The sequence below is a fragment of the Leopardus geoffroyi genome, chromosome C2, assembly GCF_018350155.1.
Source record: "Leopardus geoffroyi isolate Oge1 chromosome C2, O.geoffroyi_Oge1_pat1.0, whole genome shotgun sequence".
NCBI classification, from domain to species: Eukaryota; Metazoa; Chordata; class Mammalia; order Carnivora; family Felidae; genus Leopardus; species Leopardus geoffroyi.
This window is the reverse complement of record NC_059333.1, coordinates 60,249,794-60,268,269: the sequence shown is the minus strand read 5'-3', so window position 1 is coordinate 60,268,269 and position 18,476 is coordinate 60,249,794. Positions and strand designations below refer to the sequence as shown.

The following is an 18,476-nucleotide window of genomic DNA, read 5'->3' as shown; positions in this document are numbered from 1 at the left end:
AACACATATCTGAGAAGGGACTTTTATCCAGAACATACTGATTTAAAAGTGGGCTAAGGATCTGCACACTTTACCATAGATGCAACTGGCCAATAAACATGCAAAAATATTCTCAACATCACTAGTAATTAGAGAAATGCAAATTAAAATCAAGAGAAACCACATCTCACCCACTATAATGCCTAGAATTAAAAAGACTGACAATATCAAGGGTTGGAGATGATGTGGAATCTCTGGAATCTGCATATATAGCTGTCGAAAATAATTGGGTAGTTTCCACGAGAAATACCGAAGTAGATTTCAAGAGATTCGCTTGCATCTCTGCCATTTATTACTGAAACCTTCTAAAAAGAAAACACCAGCTTGAAGCCTCTTTTGCCCAGCGCATAGGTCAGGGATCACAGCACCGTGGGAGACCCCATGCACCTGGCACGAGGGGGCGTGGGGAGCCCAGAGGTCTGGGACAAGAGGACAAGCACACTGCCCACGTTTACACCCCACTGGGCCCTGTACTCATTCCCAGGAAAGAGGCACATTGCACAGCCCCTACCTCGGGACTTGAAGGGGATAGGTGGAGCCTCCCCTCCACCCCGGGGCAGACCATGAACTCAGGCCTGGCTGTCAGCGCCCTCCATTCCTACTCCTACATCCCCACCAATAGAGAAAAAGAGATGTTAGAAAATGAAATTGAAGATGCCAGCGAGGGGCTTGTATGTCATGCAAATAGTCTTTCAGAGCCACTGAACGGTCTTAAGTATGTGAGTGAAAACCAGATTCACCCAGGCTGTGTGAAAAATGGACTGGGCCTGGAGGCAGGAAGACCAGTTTCACTTGGCCACCATATTTCATCACTAGTTTATGAACTGCAAACACATGCCAGCTAGCCTGAAAATTGGACTGGTGCTATTATTTGATGTATTCCTCTCATACCCAGTGTAGTAAACCAGTGTCGAATGCACAAAGCCGATAGAAAGATCTATGATTAGAATTTCAGCTTCAGTCAGGAATGAGGATAAAATTAAAAAGCTAACATTCAAATCTTTGGTCAAACAGAAATTTCTCTTATTTAATACTTCTCAATTATGCTAGAAAGGTATTAATGTGTTATTTTAAACAGTGGCCCAAAGAAACTCTTAACTTCTGTTTTCTGAACCATCCAAACTGTTATTTTAGACTTGATAAATTGTAGTTGTTTAGAAAATAATACACACCCTAGATATGATATTTATTAACCAGAACAGTTTCTTTTTTTTTCTTAAGTAGACTCCATGCCTAATGTAGTGCTGGAACTTACCACCCGGAGACCAAGAGTCAGATGCTCCACCAACTGAGCCATCCAGGCGCCCCTAGCCAGAATAGTTTCTTAACAAGAATACTTTATACTCTGATCATAATGGAAATTATTTCCTACATCTGGACAATTAATACTATACAATTTCATGGAGGTGCCATTAGCATTGCCATTAGGTTCTGTATTGTAGAGTCTTCCTCATCTGCAGCTTTGATTTCAGTGTGCTAAGTCCATCCAGAGTCTAATCAGAACTTCATACGCCTAGGTGGACGAGTTGAAGAAAATATCCAGTCTGTTTGTAGTGCCACAGTTTATAGGCAACGTGAAAGGCTTTCTGTTTCATCACACCTTTTAAACATTACCATGGAGTTACCGTTGAACTTCACACTTTTTCTCAATACAAGGGCAGCGTCTTCTGTGCACAGGCTTCAGTAATTCCCACTATGCCTTGCCCTGTGTGCATCTCCTGGAAGTTACCTGGTCTGGCCCACGGGCGTCTATAATCTGGGACATTTCCAAACCTGGTTGTGGAAGCGCTTGGGAATCTTTCACCACCACTAGGAGGAGGACACCTGTTTCCGGAGAGGAAGAGTTGTGAAATATGAAGCGAAAGGAGGAAAAGGGAGTTATGACCACGGTTCCAGGGCTCCAAGCCCATTTTGCAGTTAGGGGACCCCCAGGTCTCCATTCATGACCCCGCGGCTCTACACCTCTCAAATCTAGGTCTCTAGGAACTCAAGCTTGAGGTTCCAAAATCCATCCCCCAATGCCCCATACTGTTTTCCCCCAGCTGGGAGGCCGCCAGAACATTTCTGAACACGGTAATCTCCAGTTCAGAGGAATCCATGCTTTGTTGTAAACGCAGTATAACAGATGACCGCAACCTACAAATTCGAGCAGCGTCAGGTTGGCAATGATCTTCCAGGGAAAGGGCAGTCTGAGACGTCTGGATTCTCTTCCCCACTTCTCGTGACGGAGGGATCATTTCCCTTCCTACCCTCTAGGCTAAGAGGAGCTCTCTAATCGTTCTTGGAAGACTTCCACACCCTCTTCCTTTTTAGTTTTTCCACTTCCAAACTATTGAAAGACGTGACAAGCAGCACAGAGAACAAGATATAAAGAAGTTTCTTAAAAATACCTCGTTTTCTAGGTTCTCAAGTCGTCCCCTTTAAGGAACCAGGCCCACCTCTCTCCCATTCACCTACTGGCTTTCCTTGCTGCCCATCACTCTACCTTTAAGAATATTTCCTGTTCCTTCAACCCAACTTGCACACCTCCGCCCCCCGGCCCTCCTCATTGGGCCGCCCGAGGCCCGTTCAGTCTTCGGTTTTCCCTCCAACTCCTCCCGCCCTCTAGCCTAGCGCAACGGCGTCCCAGGTTCTGATTGGCCACCGCGGCAACCTCCCCGGGGCCGGGTTGGTGGGCTGAGTGGCAGGGGCGGGAGCGCGGAGCACCAAGGGTAGGCTGTTCGCTTGCGGAGCGGCGGCCGCGGGAGGGGCGGGGAGGGGCGGGGGGAGGGGGGCTGGGAAAGTTGAGGCCGCGCTGCCGCCGGGTCTCCGGCCTTGAGGGCTCGGGCTCGCTGCGGCGGCGGTGGCCGCAAGAAGAGGCGGCGGGGGCGGGGGGAGAGGAGGGCCTGGGCCCGCGCTCCCCCAGCCCCAGAGGAGCAGGCGGCGGCCGCGGACGGAGAGATTCGCCCGGGCGGTCGGACACCCCTGCCGTACCCGCCTGGGATCATGACCCAGGCGGGGGTCGCCGCCGCCGCTGCCGCTGCGGCCGAGACCGCGCAGCCAGTGGGTGAGTGACTGCGGGAGGGGGCCGCTGACAGCCGGGGCGGGGGGCGGGGGCCGGGGCTGCGGGGGCGGCTCCGGGGGGCGGCTCCGGGCTCTGCTCCACCCACCCCCTCCCGGTCCCGGAGACTAGGGCTGCTCGGAGTGTGTCTCCTTCCTGGGGACCCCTGAGTGCGGAGCCCGGTGGGGTGCGAGCGTGGGCGGTGCATCTACCCCTCTTCTCCCCGGTCTCCGGCGCCCCGCGCCCCCTGGTGCCGGGCCGGTGGGGGACTCGCGCTGCGGCCCGGCTCCCAGATGCGCGCGGGGCGAGAGAGGCTCCACGCTGCCCTAGGTGCATAAAGAGCCGGGCATCAAGGTTCACACCGGATGGCCTTTGCCTGCCTCCTTCACCTTTTCCTGTCTCCTTCATCCCCACTTTATTCCTTGCTCTCTGAATTTCTTCGGACCCACTGGTCCGACTCATGAGACTTGCTTGTTAAGTCTCACCCCTACAGTCAGAGAGTTAGGCTTGCGTTTTCATTTCAGAAGCCTTTCTTTTCCTTTCTTAATAGGATTGGCACAAGCATATGGCCAACTCTTGAAATCTGGCTCCATGTTTCTGAAGAAATATTTCTGGACTCTTTTTCATGTTTCACATTTTGATCATTGGGTTTTCCAATACTCACTGCCCTCTCCCCGCCCCACGGTTACGTTGGGATATGGCCGTACGAGTTTATTAACTTTGTCTGGAAATAAGAGACTGCACAAACCCGTGTGTGTGTGTGTGATCCCAGCTAAGAGCTTCCAACTTACGTTCTCATAACATTAAGTAGGTATACTGACCTAACACTACCAAAAATAAGACAGTTGTGGCTAACTTAAGTTTGCATCAAGAAGAAGGTTGCTTACCTATAGACAAAGTACAGATTTCTTGAATAAACACTTTGGTGAGTAACATGGAACCTGAAGCATATCGGTATCTTTGCTTTTTCTTTAAAAACAAGTGGGCAAACAAACCAGCCTGCTTTTTGAAGGATCAACAGGCTGCCCTACTCTCTAATCATCTTGTTGATTTTTACCTCTCACATAGGACACTTGTTCAATGTAGCACAGAGTTACTGTATGGGATACATTTGTTGTTTCCCTTTATTTGTAAAGGATTCTGAAGCAAAGTACTTTGTAATCATTGCATGTCTGTAACCAGAAATAGTATAATGTCTCCAGATACTATAAGAATGAATGCTTAATCTCATATTTTGATCTAGTCTAAGTAACATGGCTCTTGTATATGTAGGTATTATATTCTATCTATATTTAAAAGAGGAGTTTTGTAAAATCCAAACATGATTGCAGCCTAGAACATTCCTTAATATGAAAGCACTTCATAGCAGGGATATAAGGGCAGCATAGGATTGAAATATTTATTTTCTCAGTTAGTTGTCTATAGGGCATCATGGAAATGTGAACCAGTCATGTAAGAGAAATTGATGGGTTACATTGTCAACAAGGGAAAAGAAACACTAAGGAAACAGAATGTTTAAGGTTAGAAGATAAACTTCAACAGGTAATCAGCTCAGAATTGTTACTTACAAACAGAGACTGAAATCAAGCTTGGGTCTTAACCATACCTGTCATCTTTTACTTTTCTAGCCTCAAGTCCAGTCGTTCTGAATCTGGACTGTAGAGTAGAATCACTTTGTATGCTTTTACATTTTCATGTCCATGCCACTCCCTCCAAAGATTCTCATACTTATTTATTTATTTATTATTATTTTTTTTATAAAAAAAATTTTTTTTTACATTTATTTATTTTTGATAGAGAGAGACAGAGCACCAGTGGGGGAGGGGCAGACAGAGAAGGAGACACAGAATCTGAAGCAGGCTCCAGGCTCGGAGCTGCTAGCACAGAGCTCAACACGGGGTTCGAACTTACAAACCACGAGATCATGACCCAAGCCAAAGTCTGACGTTTAACCGACTGAACCCCCCCAGGCGCTCCTTTTTTTTATTTTTTAATGTTTATTTTTGAGAGAGAGACACACACATAGAGTGTGAGCGGGGGAAGGGGAACATAGAGCAGAATCTGAAGCAGGCTCCAGGCTTCACGCTGTCAACACAGAGCCTGATGTGGGGCTCGAACTCAGACTGAGAAATCATGACCTAAGCCAAAGTTGGACACTTAACTGACTAAGCCACCCAGGTACTTTTGATATGGGGTGAGCCCTAGCCAAAAACATAGTTTTTAAAGTTCCCCAGGTGTTTCTATTTAGCAGTCATGGTTGATAACTACTGAGTCTAGAACAATGTCCAAGCTGCTAGGTTTGTGTTCCTGGCTCTGCTGAATCAAGCCTTCACTCATGTGTCCAGTTTTTACCCAGTGCTTCCAAACCTTTGGACCTCCTCATGGTCCCGCAACTCTGTAGTTCAGATCTCTTGCTTTTGTTAATGACATTGGTCATTCTTAGCACATGGGCAGTCTTCCTTGTGCTCCTCCCCACCGACAATAGTTCTAACTCTACTTTTATAAAGGTTTTCCTAACAGCTCTCTCTAACTCTTAGCGATTGGTTCCCTTTGAACTTTTATGCCACATATTGTTTAAAAGACTCCCTTTATGTTTATACCATATGGTGGTTTAATTGTATATGTGTTTTATTACTCTCAAGCTTAACAGCAAGGAGTACTTTACTTTTTGGCTCTTCTACAGTGATTTGCTAAGACTTGGATTGGTTTGCTTTGGAATCCTTCTGACACTGCTTGCAACCCTAGTTTCAGGTTTGATTCTGTCCCAGATATTTGTGTTGTGGTAGCTTTCTCTCACCTTAACTTGCATTGAATTCATGTATGGATGTCAGTGTCTTCCATATCTTTTCCTGTTGTCTTCAGTAGGTTGGTTATTTTTTCCTCTGTGGCCCCATAACATGTTGTACTTATTTCTGGGATAATGCTGGTTACGTTGCCGTAGTATGTGTTTATCTACCTTTTCTACCAGACTGTTCTCTAGAGCCTCCATGTTGAGCAACTCAATGAGGTATGTTTCATGTTGTATTCTTAATACCATTGCAGCATGGCAAAGTTAGAACCCCCAAACATGGGAAGTGTGTTCTCTTTGTCCTTGTAATTTTTAATTTTTTTATTTTTTAAAGATTTTATTTTAAGTTTTATTTATTTTGAGAGAGAGAGAGAGTGCACACAGGTGCGAGCAGGGGAGGGGCAGAGAGAGAGAGAGAGAGAGAGAGAGAGAGAGAGAATCCCAAGCAGGCTGCATGCTGCTCAATCTCGTGGTTTGTGAGATCATGACCTGAGCTGAAACCAAGAGTCTGAACTCAACCAACTGAGCTACCCAGACACCCCTAAAGATTTTATTTTTAAGTAATCTCCATACCCAACATTGGGCTTGAACTTACGACTCCAAGATCAAGAGTCACCTGCTCTACCAACTGAGCCAGCCAGGTACCCCCATCTTTGTAATTTTAGGACCTAACATAGCACTTGTCATTAGTAGGGACTAAATAAATGTTTGCTGAGTAAGTGACTGCCATGTTATATGTTATGCAGAGATAGCCTTATACATCTTTAGCATAGGTTGATTTGACATGGGTTGATTTGCTATTAAATATTTTTATGACTTCTGTTATGGATTTGGTAAGGGTTAGTGGAATTTAAGTAATTATGGTTGTGGCAGATCCCTTAAATATGTAATCTTCCTTCCAATATGCATGGGGATGTATACCTTGAGTCTTTTACTCTGAGCTCTAGAGGTTCACTCTTGTTATCCAGAAAATATTTGCAGAACTCTCACTAAGAGAAAAGCTTTTAACTGTCCAGTTGGATAATTTTTCTTTTTCTCATTAAATTTTCCATATGAGTACAATTGCACTACTTCAGAAGGCCAGATCTTTTAATTAGATCAGTAGAGCATGATAAGTTGCTCCTATTAATGTGCTAATACTGTGTTTTAAATTCAGTTCATCAAGTATTTATTGAGTGCTTACCATGTGCCTAATACTCATAGGTGCTAAAGAGAATACAGAAATAGTAAAAAGTGGGGACTCAGCTCTTAAGTTTTTAGACTTACTGGAAGGATTGAGGAACACTGTTTCAAATAATTAAGGGACTGAACATGGTACATTAGATGCAGATTTAAACATAAATACCCCAAATCTAAGATGCAATGATTAATACTATGGAAAATTAAGAAAGACCAGATATTCTTTCAGTAGAATTTATTACTCCCATATACTGAGTACTAATTGTTGAGGATACAAATATGAAAGATGTGGTTTCTACCATTTAGAAGCCTTACAGGCTAGTGAGGAAAACCAGGAAGCATATAAAGTGTATTTCATGTTAAGATATTGTGAAGTATTATGTCAGGATGTTTGGGACTAACCTGTAGGCATCAGAGAAAGTTTCAAAGAGGAGAAGTTAGGAATTTTCAGTTGGAAGATTGATATGAACATTCCAGACGAACTAACAGGTACAAAAGCATGGAAATGAGAGGAATCGCTTCTTGAGTAAGGAGCTGCAAGTAGATTGGTATCAGTAGAAACTGGTATGTTAAAGAACATGGACTTTGGAGTCAGATACGTGGTTTGCAAACTTTTATTACTGGTAGGAATAAAAGACCCTTGCAGGTCTTGTCTGTGTAGGGTAGCAGTAATCTAGTGGTAACTTCACTCTTAGTGTTAATACAGAGAGGTGCCCCAGGATTCTCTGGTTTCCATCTATACTCCTGTGCCTCCCCTTTTAACTATTGCCTGGCTGTGTGTGGAGCCCCAGATAGCCTTGCCTCACAGTTAATGAAGCCATTATTGTGTCCCCTGGTGAAAGCATCTTCACCTTAGCTACTGTAATTTCTTAAACAGAAGAAGCCACAGGGAAGGGGACAAAGAGAAATTTGTGGTGTAACCATGAGACATACCACTTCTACCTCTACTCTGATTTCTCTTTGGTAATGAGCAATAGAAATTGCCTTTGGCTAACTTAAGCAGAAACTTTATGGATAGATTTATGGGTAGATATTGGCTAAGCTCACAGAAGTGAAGGAAGGCAGAATAATCAAGCCATAGAAAGGCCTGGGTACAGCGTCTTCCAGGATCCCATGGGCCCATAGGGCTAACTGAGCCCCAGCGGCCTTTCTTCCTTGTGTGGTCTTATAGGTCAGCCCTGTGCCCACACCTCAGAGATAAGCCCATGTTTGATGGTCCTATCAGACCTCAGAAATCAGGCAAAGAAGCTCTCCAAAGGAAAAGTAAGCTATTGTTGCCAGAAAGCTAAAAAACAACAGATATTTCCTACAGTGTTCATTGGATTTGATAGTGTGGAGATCTTTTGCAAGCAGTTATGAATAAAAGCCAGATAATGGTGAAGAGTGGATGTGAAGTGAGGAAGAAGGGACGGTGAGTATAAACTACTGTTGAAGAAGCCTGATGGTTGGGAGGAAGAAAGAATGAGACCACAGGGAAGGAGTTACAAGATCAGAAAAAAAAATTTTTTTTTTGCCTCTTAAATGAAAAGAAAAATTGAATAAGGATATATTTAAGTGGAAAAGCACTAACAGAGGAGGAGAGATTAATAATATACGAGAGAGAAGAGATATTACCTAATAAGATTACTAAGAAGTGAGAATGATAGAATCCAGAACAAAGGTAGAGAGTTTAGTGTTAGCTAGAAATATTAGGGAAGATTTTAGAGAGGAGGACAGAATTGCTTTAAAGGGTTAATAGTATTTGAATAAGCAGAGCAAAGTGGAAAGGTCACTTCAATAGGCAAATAGCATAGATTTAGCAAAATATGAACTAGCTGATAAGGGGCATAGGGAAGAACCTGTCTGTATTGGAGAGAAGGGCAGATGACATGATTAGCTTGATAGCCCTTCTCCTATGTGTATTGTATTAAGTGGAAGTGGATAAGTGAGACTGGCCAGTGAAAAGATGGTGTTAGGTAGAGCCATGAAAGCTAGGACCCAAGAGTTTGGATTTGATACTGGGAAATAGTACTGTAGGTTCTGAAGCAGGAGTACCGTAACTTGGAAAGATTACTGAGGCACTGGCATATGAAACCTTTGAAGAAGAGGGGAAAGACTGGGAACTGAAAAGACTATTAAGACACATACTTGTGGGGCAACTGGGTGGCTCAGTTGCTTGAGTGTCCAACTCTTAATCGTAGCTCAGGTCTTGATCTCAGGTTGTGAGTTCAAGCCCCGTGTTGGACATGAAGCCTACTTGAAAAGAAAAGAAAAGAGCCAGACGTGTAAAACAGGGCCTAATCTGAGATTGTAGGAACAAACAGGAGGAGGTGAACATTGTGAAAAGAATTGATAGGATTTGGGGAGAAATTTTGAAGATTAATTTTAGGTTTAGAGCCTGGGTAAAGTTTTGATGTCAGTGATAAAAATGGAGAAATTGGAAGTAGGTCTTTTAAGAGGCAAGGCAATTCAACATGTTGTAAAAACCTGTTAATTGGTTTTGAAATGAAATATTCTGAAGAGAACTTGTCTAACCAAAGGTTTGGGACAAGATCTGTGTTGAAAGTTGGCTTTATTATAAGAAATAAATAAATAAAGCAAAACATAATGCCTTTTACATGGAAACAGTTTGAAACTTTGTAGAGAGAAAGCAAATAGAAAAGCAAATAGCATTGAGCCTTGGAAGTCAAAGTGAGAGACAAGGATTCATGTTAGAGAAGGAAAATGCATAATTGGGGAAGAGGAAGACAAATTGGAAGAAAAGGGAGACAACAGCAGCCTCCAATCCTGCGGAGAGAAGAGGGAAGGCAGAGAAAAGATCTCTGGTGTGGGGAAGAGTAGTCCAGACCTCTAAGAAAGCAGTTTTGGTGGGCAGGGACAATCAGAAGACTGCTGCCATGGGTTTAGGAGGGATTGACCAATGCAGGAAAGTGAGAAGCTTCAGAGGAATAGTAGGAAAGAAATGGAATGATAGAAAAGGCAGTAAATTTTTGTTTAATAAGTTCCGATTTTGGAAGCAAAAGAGAAAATGGTTAAGGAGGAAATAAAGTGCTAGAGAGAAAGGAATCAAATATAGAGTCCTTCTCCATAGATGGAAGAGTTATCATTCGGATGTTCTGGAGGGCTGAAAGGATGCATGGGCAGAGTCTGTTTTGATAGATGTAGGATGCAGTGAAGGAAGTCTTACTGGATGACCTCTGTCTTCCCAGTGAATTAGGGGGGAAATGGAAAAAAGGCAACTATCATGTACTGAGCTCTTGCCATGTACCAGATACATTGCGTGATCCATTAAAGGTATTATCATATAAAATCATAACAGTTCTCCCAGAGGTTGGTGATAGTCTCTTAATTTTAAATGTGAAGATGCCAAGACTTCAAGGAATACTTATTTTATTTTACTGTTTTTAAAGTTTTTAAAATTTATTTACTTTTGAGAGAGAGAGAGCGTGTGTGTGGGTCTACGCATGTGCGTAAGCATGTGCAAGTGGGAGAGAGGCAGAGAGGGGGAGAGAGAGAATCCCAAGCAGGCTCCACGCTGTCAGCACAGAGCCTGATGTGGGGCTCAATCCCATGGACAGTGAGATCATGACCTATTTTATTTTTTAATGGAGGAACTTTTTTTTAAAGTTTATTTCTTTTGAGAGAGAGAAGGAAAGCATGAATGGGGGAAGGGCAGAGAGAGAGAAGGGGAGAGAGAGAATCCCAAGGAGGCTCCATACCAACCAGCACAGAGCTGGATGCAGGGCTCCATCTTACAAACCATGAGATCATGACCTGAGCAGAAACCAAGAGTTGGACGCTTAACTGACTGAACCATGCAGGCACCCCTCAGACTTAAAAAAAAAAAAAAAAAAAAAAAATTATTTTATTTTATTTTTGCAATGTTTATTTTTGAAAGAGCATAAACAAGGGAGGGGCAGAGAGAGAGGGAGAGAAAGGATCTGAAGCAGGCTCTGCACTGTCAGTGGAGAGCCTGACATGGGGCTCGAACCCATGAACCCAGAGATCATGACCTGAACGCTAGCCAGATGCTTAACCAACTGAGCCACCCAGACACCCCAGATTTTATTATTATTTTGACTTAAAAATTTTTATTTTAAGTAGGCTTTACCTCAATGCAGAGCCCAACATGGGGTTTGAACTCATGACCCTGAGATCAAGACCTGAGCTGAGGTCAAAAATCTAACACTTAACTGACTGAGCCACCCAGGTGCCCCTTATTATTATTTTTTTAAGTAATCTCTACACCCAGTGTGGGGCTCGAGACCAAGAGTCACACACTCACTGACTGAGCCAGCCAGGCACCCCAGGGAATACTTATTTTAAAACCAAGTAGCTAGTAAATGTCAGCTTTTTGATTCTAGGTCTGATATCAAAGACTATTGCCATTCTCCTATACCATTCATTCATTAATTTGAGGTGACAGATACATGGGGTGTTAGTGATTATAGTGGCTGTGCTTCAGAATTACTTTTGGGGTCTAAAAAAATTCCTGCACCCTGCACCAGTCATTCATTCCTTCACCAACATACTTTTTTAAAAAAATTTATTTATTTATTTAGAGAAAGTGCGAGTGGGAGAGGGGCAGAGACAGAAGAGAGAGAGAGAATCCCAAGCAGACTCCGCATTGTCAGTGCAGAACCTGATGCGGGGTTGGAACTTATGAGCTATGAGATCATGACCTAACTGAAGTCAGACGTTTAACTGACTGAGCCACCCAGGTGCCCCACCAACATATTTATTACCTACTATGTTATGGTTCTCCAGAGAAAGAGAATGAATAGAATATATATCACAAGAGGAGCCCAAAGCATCATATAGCATCATATGGAGGTGGGAGGGAGGTGAGGGCTTGTGAAAAGGACACAGGAACAAGCCCAAAAGAGTGCCCAGTGTCCAAAGCTCGAATAATTTCAACAATAAAATAACTATAGCATTATATTTTAACCCCAAGGGTAAAATATTTCTTTGAGGCAATACTGATATAAATGAATTATTGAATAAATAAATTGGAGAAGAGACAAATCTTCTTTGCAGAATAATTAAAAAAAATTTTATTTAGATACTCCCTTCTCTAAGAGATGGAGATTAATTCCCCTCTCCTTGAGTATGAGTTAGACTTAGTACCCACTTCCAAAGACTAGAGTATGGAAAGGGAAAAATAGTAACATAGGAGTAATTACTTGAGTCATGTTAACAGGAAACTTGAGGAGGAAAGTTGGTGTGAAAGACTGCAACTTTTATGACTTCAGTATGATCTAAGTAATTTAATATAAGGATGTTTTATTTGTATAGTGAAAAAAATCTAGTTAAGTAACAGAATTAAAAATAGGAAAGTAAATATACATCTTTATTAACATTGAAAAGCTGGTAAGGGTGTCATCTAAAGATCAAAAACACTGAGGAATTTATGAAAAATGCAAAGCACATGGAATCAGGTTGATGGCAAAACTACACAGTTTGGAGAAATGCAACCCATTACAGACTTAAAGGGGAAACAGTAGGAAAGTGAGTTTTCCCACTGCAATTCTGGAAAATCCCAAAGCTTAGAGACTTTGAAAAGTAGGAGGGGCTTGAGGTTGGTTGTCTTAGTGCATTCAAGCTGCTATAACAAAATATAGACTGGGTGGCTTATAAACAACAGAAATTTATTTCTCACAGTTTTGGAGGCTGAAGTCCAAATCATGGTGCCAGCATAGTTGGATTCTTCCAGGTCGTGTTCTCCTACTTCATGCTGTAACCCCTCACGTGGGGGAAGGGGTAAGCAAGCTCTCTGGGACAGCTTTTATAAGGGCACTAATCCCATTCATCAAGGCTTTGCCCTCATGACCTAATCATTTCCCAGAGGTCCTACCTCCTAATACTGTCCCCTTGGGATTTAGGATTTCAACATAAGAATTTTGGGGGGACACATTCAGACCATTGCAGTGGTCAAAGGTAATTAATTAGCAGACTTCAGAACAGCTGTAACGGGACCAATTACAATACCTAATTACAGTTTTTCCTCACAGGCTAAAGTAGTAGAACATATTTATATAAATTGAGGGCATCTCCATCCTGAGCTTTAGGACCAGAGAGAGAATCAGGGCTATATTTTAGAGAACTTCCAGTTGTCACTGTGAATGTAGAGCTCCTTCCTTCAGAAGCCACCCAGCTAGCTGTTCACCTCCTCCATCCATGTATGATACTTTTGATAGCCAGAACTTTTATGATTAGCATGCACATTCATGGCAGGGAGAAGAGTGATTTTTCACATACATTAAAGCACTGGTTCTTAGTGGTAAAAACACATTAAAATCACCTAGGGAGCTTTCTTTAAAAGGATAATTTCTACAGTGCATCCAGAATTGAAAACTATGCTGGGGAAACCAACTTTATCTGCCAATTCACTTAACGAATTCTCGCTAAATATTTAAGGAAAACCAATAGGATGAAAGAGTGACATGAAGCCGAACAAAAAGAGGAATTGATTTTTGAGAAAACAAATTGAATGTAATGGACAAAAGATAACATTTTTGTTTAAAAAAATTCTAAAAAATTTGAGAGCATGCGATTTCCATAAAATAGCAATGGGTGCTATGAAAAAGAAAAAAAAAGTTTTTGGAAATTAGAAACATGTTTTCTGAAATACAAACTTCAACAGCAGGCTGAATAGCAGCATGGTTGTAATATATGACTAATGAACTAGATAATCAAACCAGGGAATTCTTCTAAAATATGGTATGGGGCACCTGGGTGGCTCAATCTCTTGAGTGTCAACTTTGGCTCAGGTCATGATCTCACGGTTCATGACTTTGAGCCCCACATGGGGCTCGCTGCTGTCAGCCTGTCAGCATAGAGTCCACTTTGGATCTTCTGTCCCTCTCTCTCTGCCCCTCCCCTGCTTGCACTCTCCCCAAAATAAAGAAAATATATTTTAAAAATATGATACAAAAAGACAAGAAAATTATGAGCTGTTGGACATGCAGGATAAATCAAGGAGGAGAACTAACCACTGGAGCCAAAATTCTACACAATTTCAGTAAGTGTGGCATGGGAGATGGGCAGTGGGCAGTTGGTGGGTAAGAAATAGAGTATTTTAAAACTTCTGTAATGGGGTGCCAAGGTGGCTCAGTCAGTTGAGCATCTGACTGTGGCTCAGATCATGATCTCACAGTCTGTGAGTTCGAGCCCTGCATCAGGCTCTCTGCTGTCAGCACAGAACCCACTTCAGATCCTCTGTCCCCCCCCTCTCTCTCTGCCCCTCCCCCTCTTGCATGTGTGCTCTCTCTCTCTTATTAAAAAATTAAACATTAAAAAAAAACCTTTTGTAATGAGAGGGGAGGAGACCATAGATACTGTTTTTAAGAAGAAGAAAATATATTGAAGTTGTAATATGAAGATAGGTTATCAATAAGCAATTCCTTTTCTCTCAGCTTTGCATTTCTTTGTGTGTCACTTTCATCCTCACACTGGCTTCTTTCTTTTGCATGATGTCTGTAATGTCCATATTTGGAATTCTATGCATTCTCTTTAAATTGGAAAAGGAAAGAGGATAGCTACCCATACCGTCAAGGAAAAGTCCTGAAGTTTGCTATATTTGTACCAATCTGAGACCAGTCACTGTGCCCCCAAAAAAGTCATTTGCCGAGACTTGCCAAGGTCCGCCACCGAAGCACAAAGGCTGGTTTAGGGGTACATACCTAAGTGAAAAATCAGGGAGTTCCATGAAGTGGAGAGGAGAAAATATCAAATGTCCACTGTAGTGTGTTTCTTAGAATTGCTAGGGAAATTCATAAATTGAATTGATGAAAGAGGAAAAAAGGTGTTGAGGAAAATAAGAAACAAAAAAACCAGGCAAGGAAAAGTAAAAAAGCATAGGTGGGAGGAGAGAGAAGAGAATATGACCACATGGGACAATATTTACAATAAATGTGACTGGAATAAATCCTCTCTTTTTTTTCTTTTCTTTTTTTTTTTTTAAGGCTCTTAGATTGTGTAGAACCAAATCTCCAGATTTGTGTTATGTCAGACAAATATAAAACAAAATAATGTAGACAGTTTAAAAATAAAATACACATGTACATGCCCCAGGCAATTGTTGAATATAAGAAAATTCATACATAGTAATTTGTTACCAAAGTTTATTTCAAAGAGCAAACATTTTCTTTTAAAAATACTTATATAATGTTATACCTAAGTAGGTAATAATATAGTCTTCTTAAATACTCATTTAAAAAAAGTAGGGAGGGGTGACTGGGTGGCTTCGTCTGTTGAGCATCCAACTTTGGCTCAGGTTACATGATCACGGTTCATGAGTTTGAACTCCACATCGGACTTGCTGCCATCAGCGTGGAGCCTGCTTCGGATCCTCTGTTCCCTTTTCTCTGTCCCTCGCCCGCTTGCACTCTCTCTCTCAAAAATAAATAAACATTAAAAAAGGTAATAAAAACTTTTTGAAAGGAGGGGTGTGACACCTGGCTGACTCATTTGTTAGAGTGTGCGGCTCTTGATTGCTGGGTTGTGAGTTTGAACCCCATGTTGGGTGTAGAGATTACTTAAAAAACAAACAAATACTCATGTAACACTTAATAAAAATATATCATGTAGGAGGGCTATAAAAAATCTCAAATTCTAAAAACTTGACACTTAAAAAATTTTTATTTTTAACATTGTTTTAAATATTTATTTATTTTTGAGAGAGAGAGAGTACATGAGCTGAGGAGGGACAGGGAGAGACAAACAGAATCTGAAGCAGGCTCCAGGCTCTGAACTGTCAGCACAGAGCCTGACGCTGGGTCTGAGATCATGATCCCAGCCGAAGTCAGACTTCTAGCCGACTGAACCACCCAGGCGCCGCCGCCCCGCCCCCCCCCCCCAACAAATTTTATTTATTTAAGTAATCTCTACACCCAACGTGGGGCTCAAACTCACAACCCCCAAAGAAGATCAAGAGTTGCATGCTTCACCGACTGAGCCAGCCAGGCTCCCCTAAAAATCAGATACTATTTATTGCCAGTCATAATGCAGGGAAACAGCACGTGTGCGTGCACGCGCGCGCACACACACACACACACACACACACACACACACACAGAAGTTAACAAAATGGGAACCAAAAAAGAAATATAACTACTTGGAAAGTTTTTTGTTTCCACTCAAGTTAGAGGAAATAAAAGTTGAAATTACAAGGAAGAAACAGTCAAGGTAATGAAAAGCTAATCACAGAAAAAGAAATATAAATGATTCATAACATATGAAAGGGTATTCAGCCTCATGAGTTATCAAGGAGATGCAAGTTAAGCAATAAGATATCTTTTGCCTTTTGGACTGAGAAAAGCTTAAGAGATGTTGATTGCAGCCTGTTTTTTCAGGATTGTTTTTAATAGCAAAAATAGTAAAAGGGAAAGAAAGAAAAAATGAGTATTGAGCAATGGGGAACAGCTAAATAAATTATGGCTCCATGCTGCATAACACTATGTAGGTATTAAAAGAATAAGGTAAATTAATATGTACTTACCTGGAAAGATGTTCATAATGAATTTCTAGGTAAAAAGAAAGCATGTTTCAGAGTGACAGCATGATTTCATTTTTATAAAAAATTTATGTGCATGATAATATATACATTATATATATTATATATATTATATATATATTATAACATGTATATTATATGTATTTATATGTATATATGTATATGTATATGTATGTATACATATATATGTATATATGTATGTATATGTATGTATACATATATATGTATATATGTATGTATATTATAATATGTATATATATAATATAATATATATTATATTATATGTATATATAATAACTCTGTAGAAAGATAAAGAAAATTGGTGTCAAATTGATTCCCAACTAGGAGAGAATAAAACTGAATAGGTGATAGTGGGTACTCTAATTTTTCTCCCCCCAAAAAAGGGATGTAGTTATAGATAATATTTACTTTCTTGGTTTTCAGTATAGTATTTATTTTTTATTTTTTTAAATTTAATTTTAGAGCACATGAGTGGGAGAGAGGGGCAGAGAGAAAAAGAGAATCTTAAGCAGCCTCCGTGTTCAGCCCCGAACCCAATGTGGGGCTTTGATCCCACGACCCTGGGGTCATGACCTGAACTGAAATCAGGAGTCTGACGCTTAACTGACTGAGCCACCCAGGCATCCCTCAGTATAGTAATTTAAGAAATAATTTAAAATTTAACTGAAACTACATATTATTTAGGAATCAATGACTATTTTCAATATTAAAATCTATGGGCTGTCCTTGAGGAAATATTATAGTCTTAAATACATTTATTAGGAAGACTGAAAAGCTAATTCATATTGTAGAAGAAAAAATGCATTCAGGTAACAAAAGATTAAAATTCTGTATGAGGATATACAGTAAGTATTTCTTGTACCCTTTTCCCCATTCCCCTCTTCAAAGGCGATCCTTCCAGAGAAATTCTGTGCATTTGTCAACTTACACATTTATGTTCTTCTCCCCATCCCAAAGGATAGGTATTATATATGTTTGTAATTTTTTAAGTTAAAAAAAATATATACTTATATAAGTATACACATATGTACATTTATACATATGCATATTTACATGTACATATATACATATGTGCACATGTGTGTGTATATATGTATAGTTTGCTAGTGCTGCCATAAAATACCACAGACTTAGTGGTTTAAACAAGAAATGTTTATTTTCTTACAGTTCTGGAGTCTAGAAGTCCAAGATCAAAGTGTCAGCAGGTTTTTTTTTTTTTTAATTTTTTTTTTTAATGTTTATTTATTTTTGAGACAGAGAGAGACAGAGCATGAGCGGGGAGCGGCAGAGAGAGAGGGAGACAGAATCTGAAACAGGCTCCAGGCTCTGAGCTGTCAGCACAGAGCCTGATGCGGGGCTCAGACTCACGAACCATGAGATCATGACCTGAGCCGAAGTCGGACGCTTAACCGACTGAGCCACCCAAGTGCCCAAGGTGTCAGCAGGTTTGATTTCTTCTGAGGCCTCTCATCTTGGCTTGTCGATAGTTGCCTTCTTGTGGTATCCTCATGTGGTAGTTCTCATGTCTGTGTGGTCTGTGTTTTAATCTCATTTTCTTATAAGGACACTAGGCAGGGGTGCCTGGGTGGATCAGTTGGTTAAGCATCTGACTCTTGATTTCTGATCAGGTCATGATCTCACAGTTCGTGAGTTCGAGCCCGGTATCAGACTCCATGCTGACTGTGAGGAGCCTGCTTGGGGTTCTCTCTCCCTCTCTCTCTGCCCCTCCCCTGCTCATGCTTCTTTCTCAAAATAAATAAATAAATTTTTTAAAAAAAGGATACCAGGGACACCTGGGTGGCTCAGTAGATTAACTGTCTGACTTCAGCTCAGGTCATGATCTCATGGCTTGTGGATTCAAGCCCTGTGTCACGCTCTGTGCTGACAGCTCAGAGCCTGAGCCTGCTTTGGATTCT

General features: G+C 41.3%; 1 protein-coding gene across 1 annotated transcript in view; it reads left to right on the top strand.

Annotated features, from left to right (window-relative positions):
- The first annotated feature begins 2,790 nt into the window (after positions 1-2,790).
- USF3 (upstream transcription factor family member 3) overlaps positions 2,791-18,476 on the top strand; it is a 56,746-nt gene continuing 41,060 nt past the window's right edge. The window contains exon 1 of the mRNA XM_045502084.1: positions 2,791-3,085. The gene's annotated coding sequence lies outside the window, so the exon portion shown is untranslated. The remainder of the gene's footprint in view (positions 3,086-18,476) is intronic.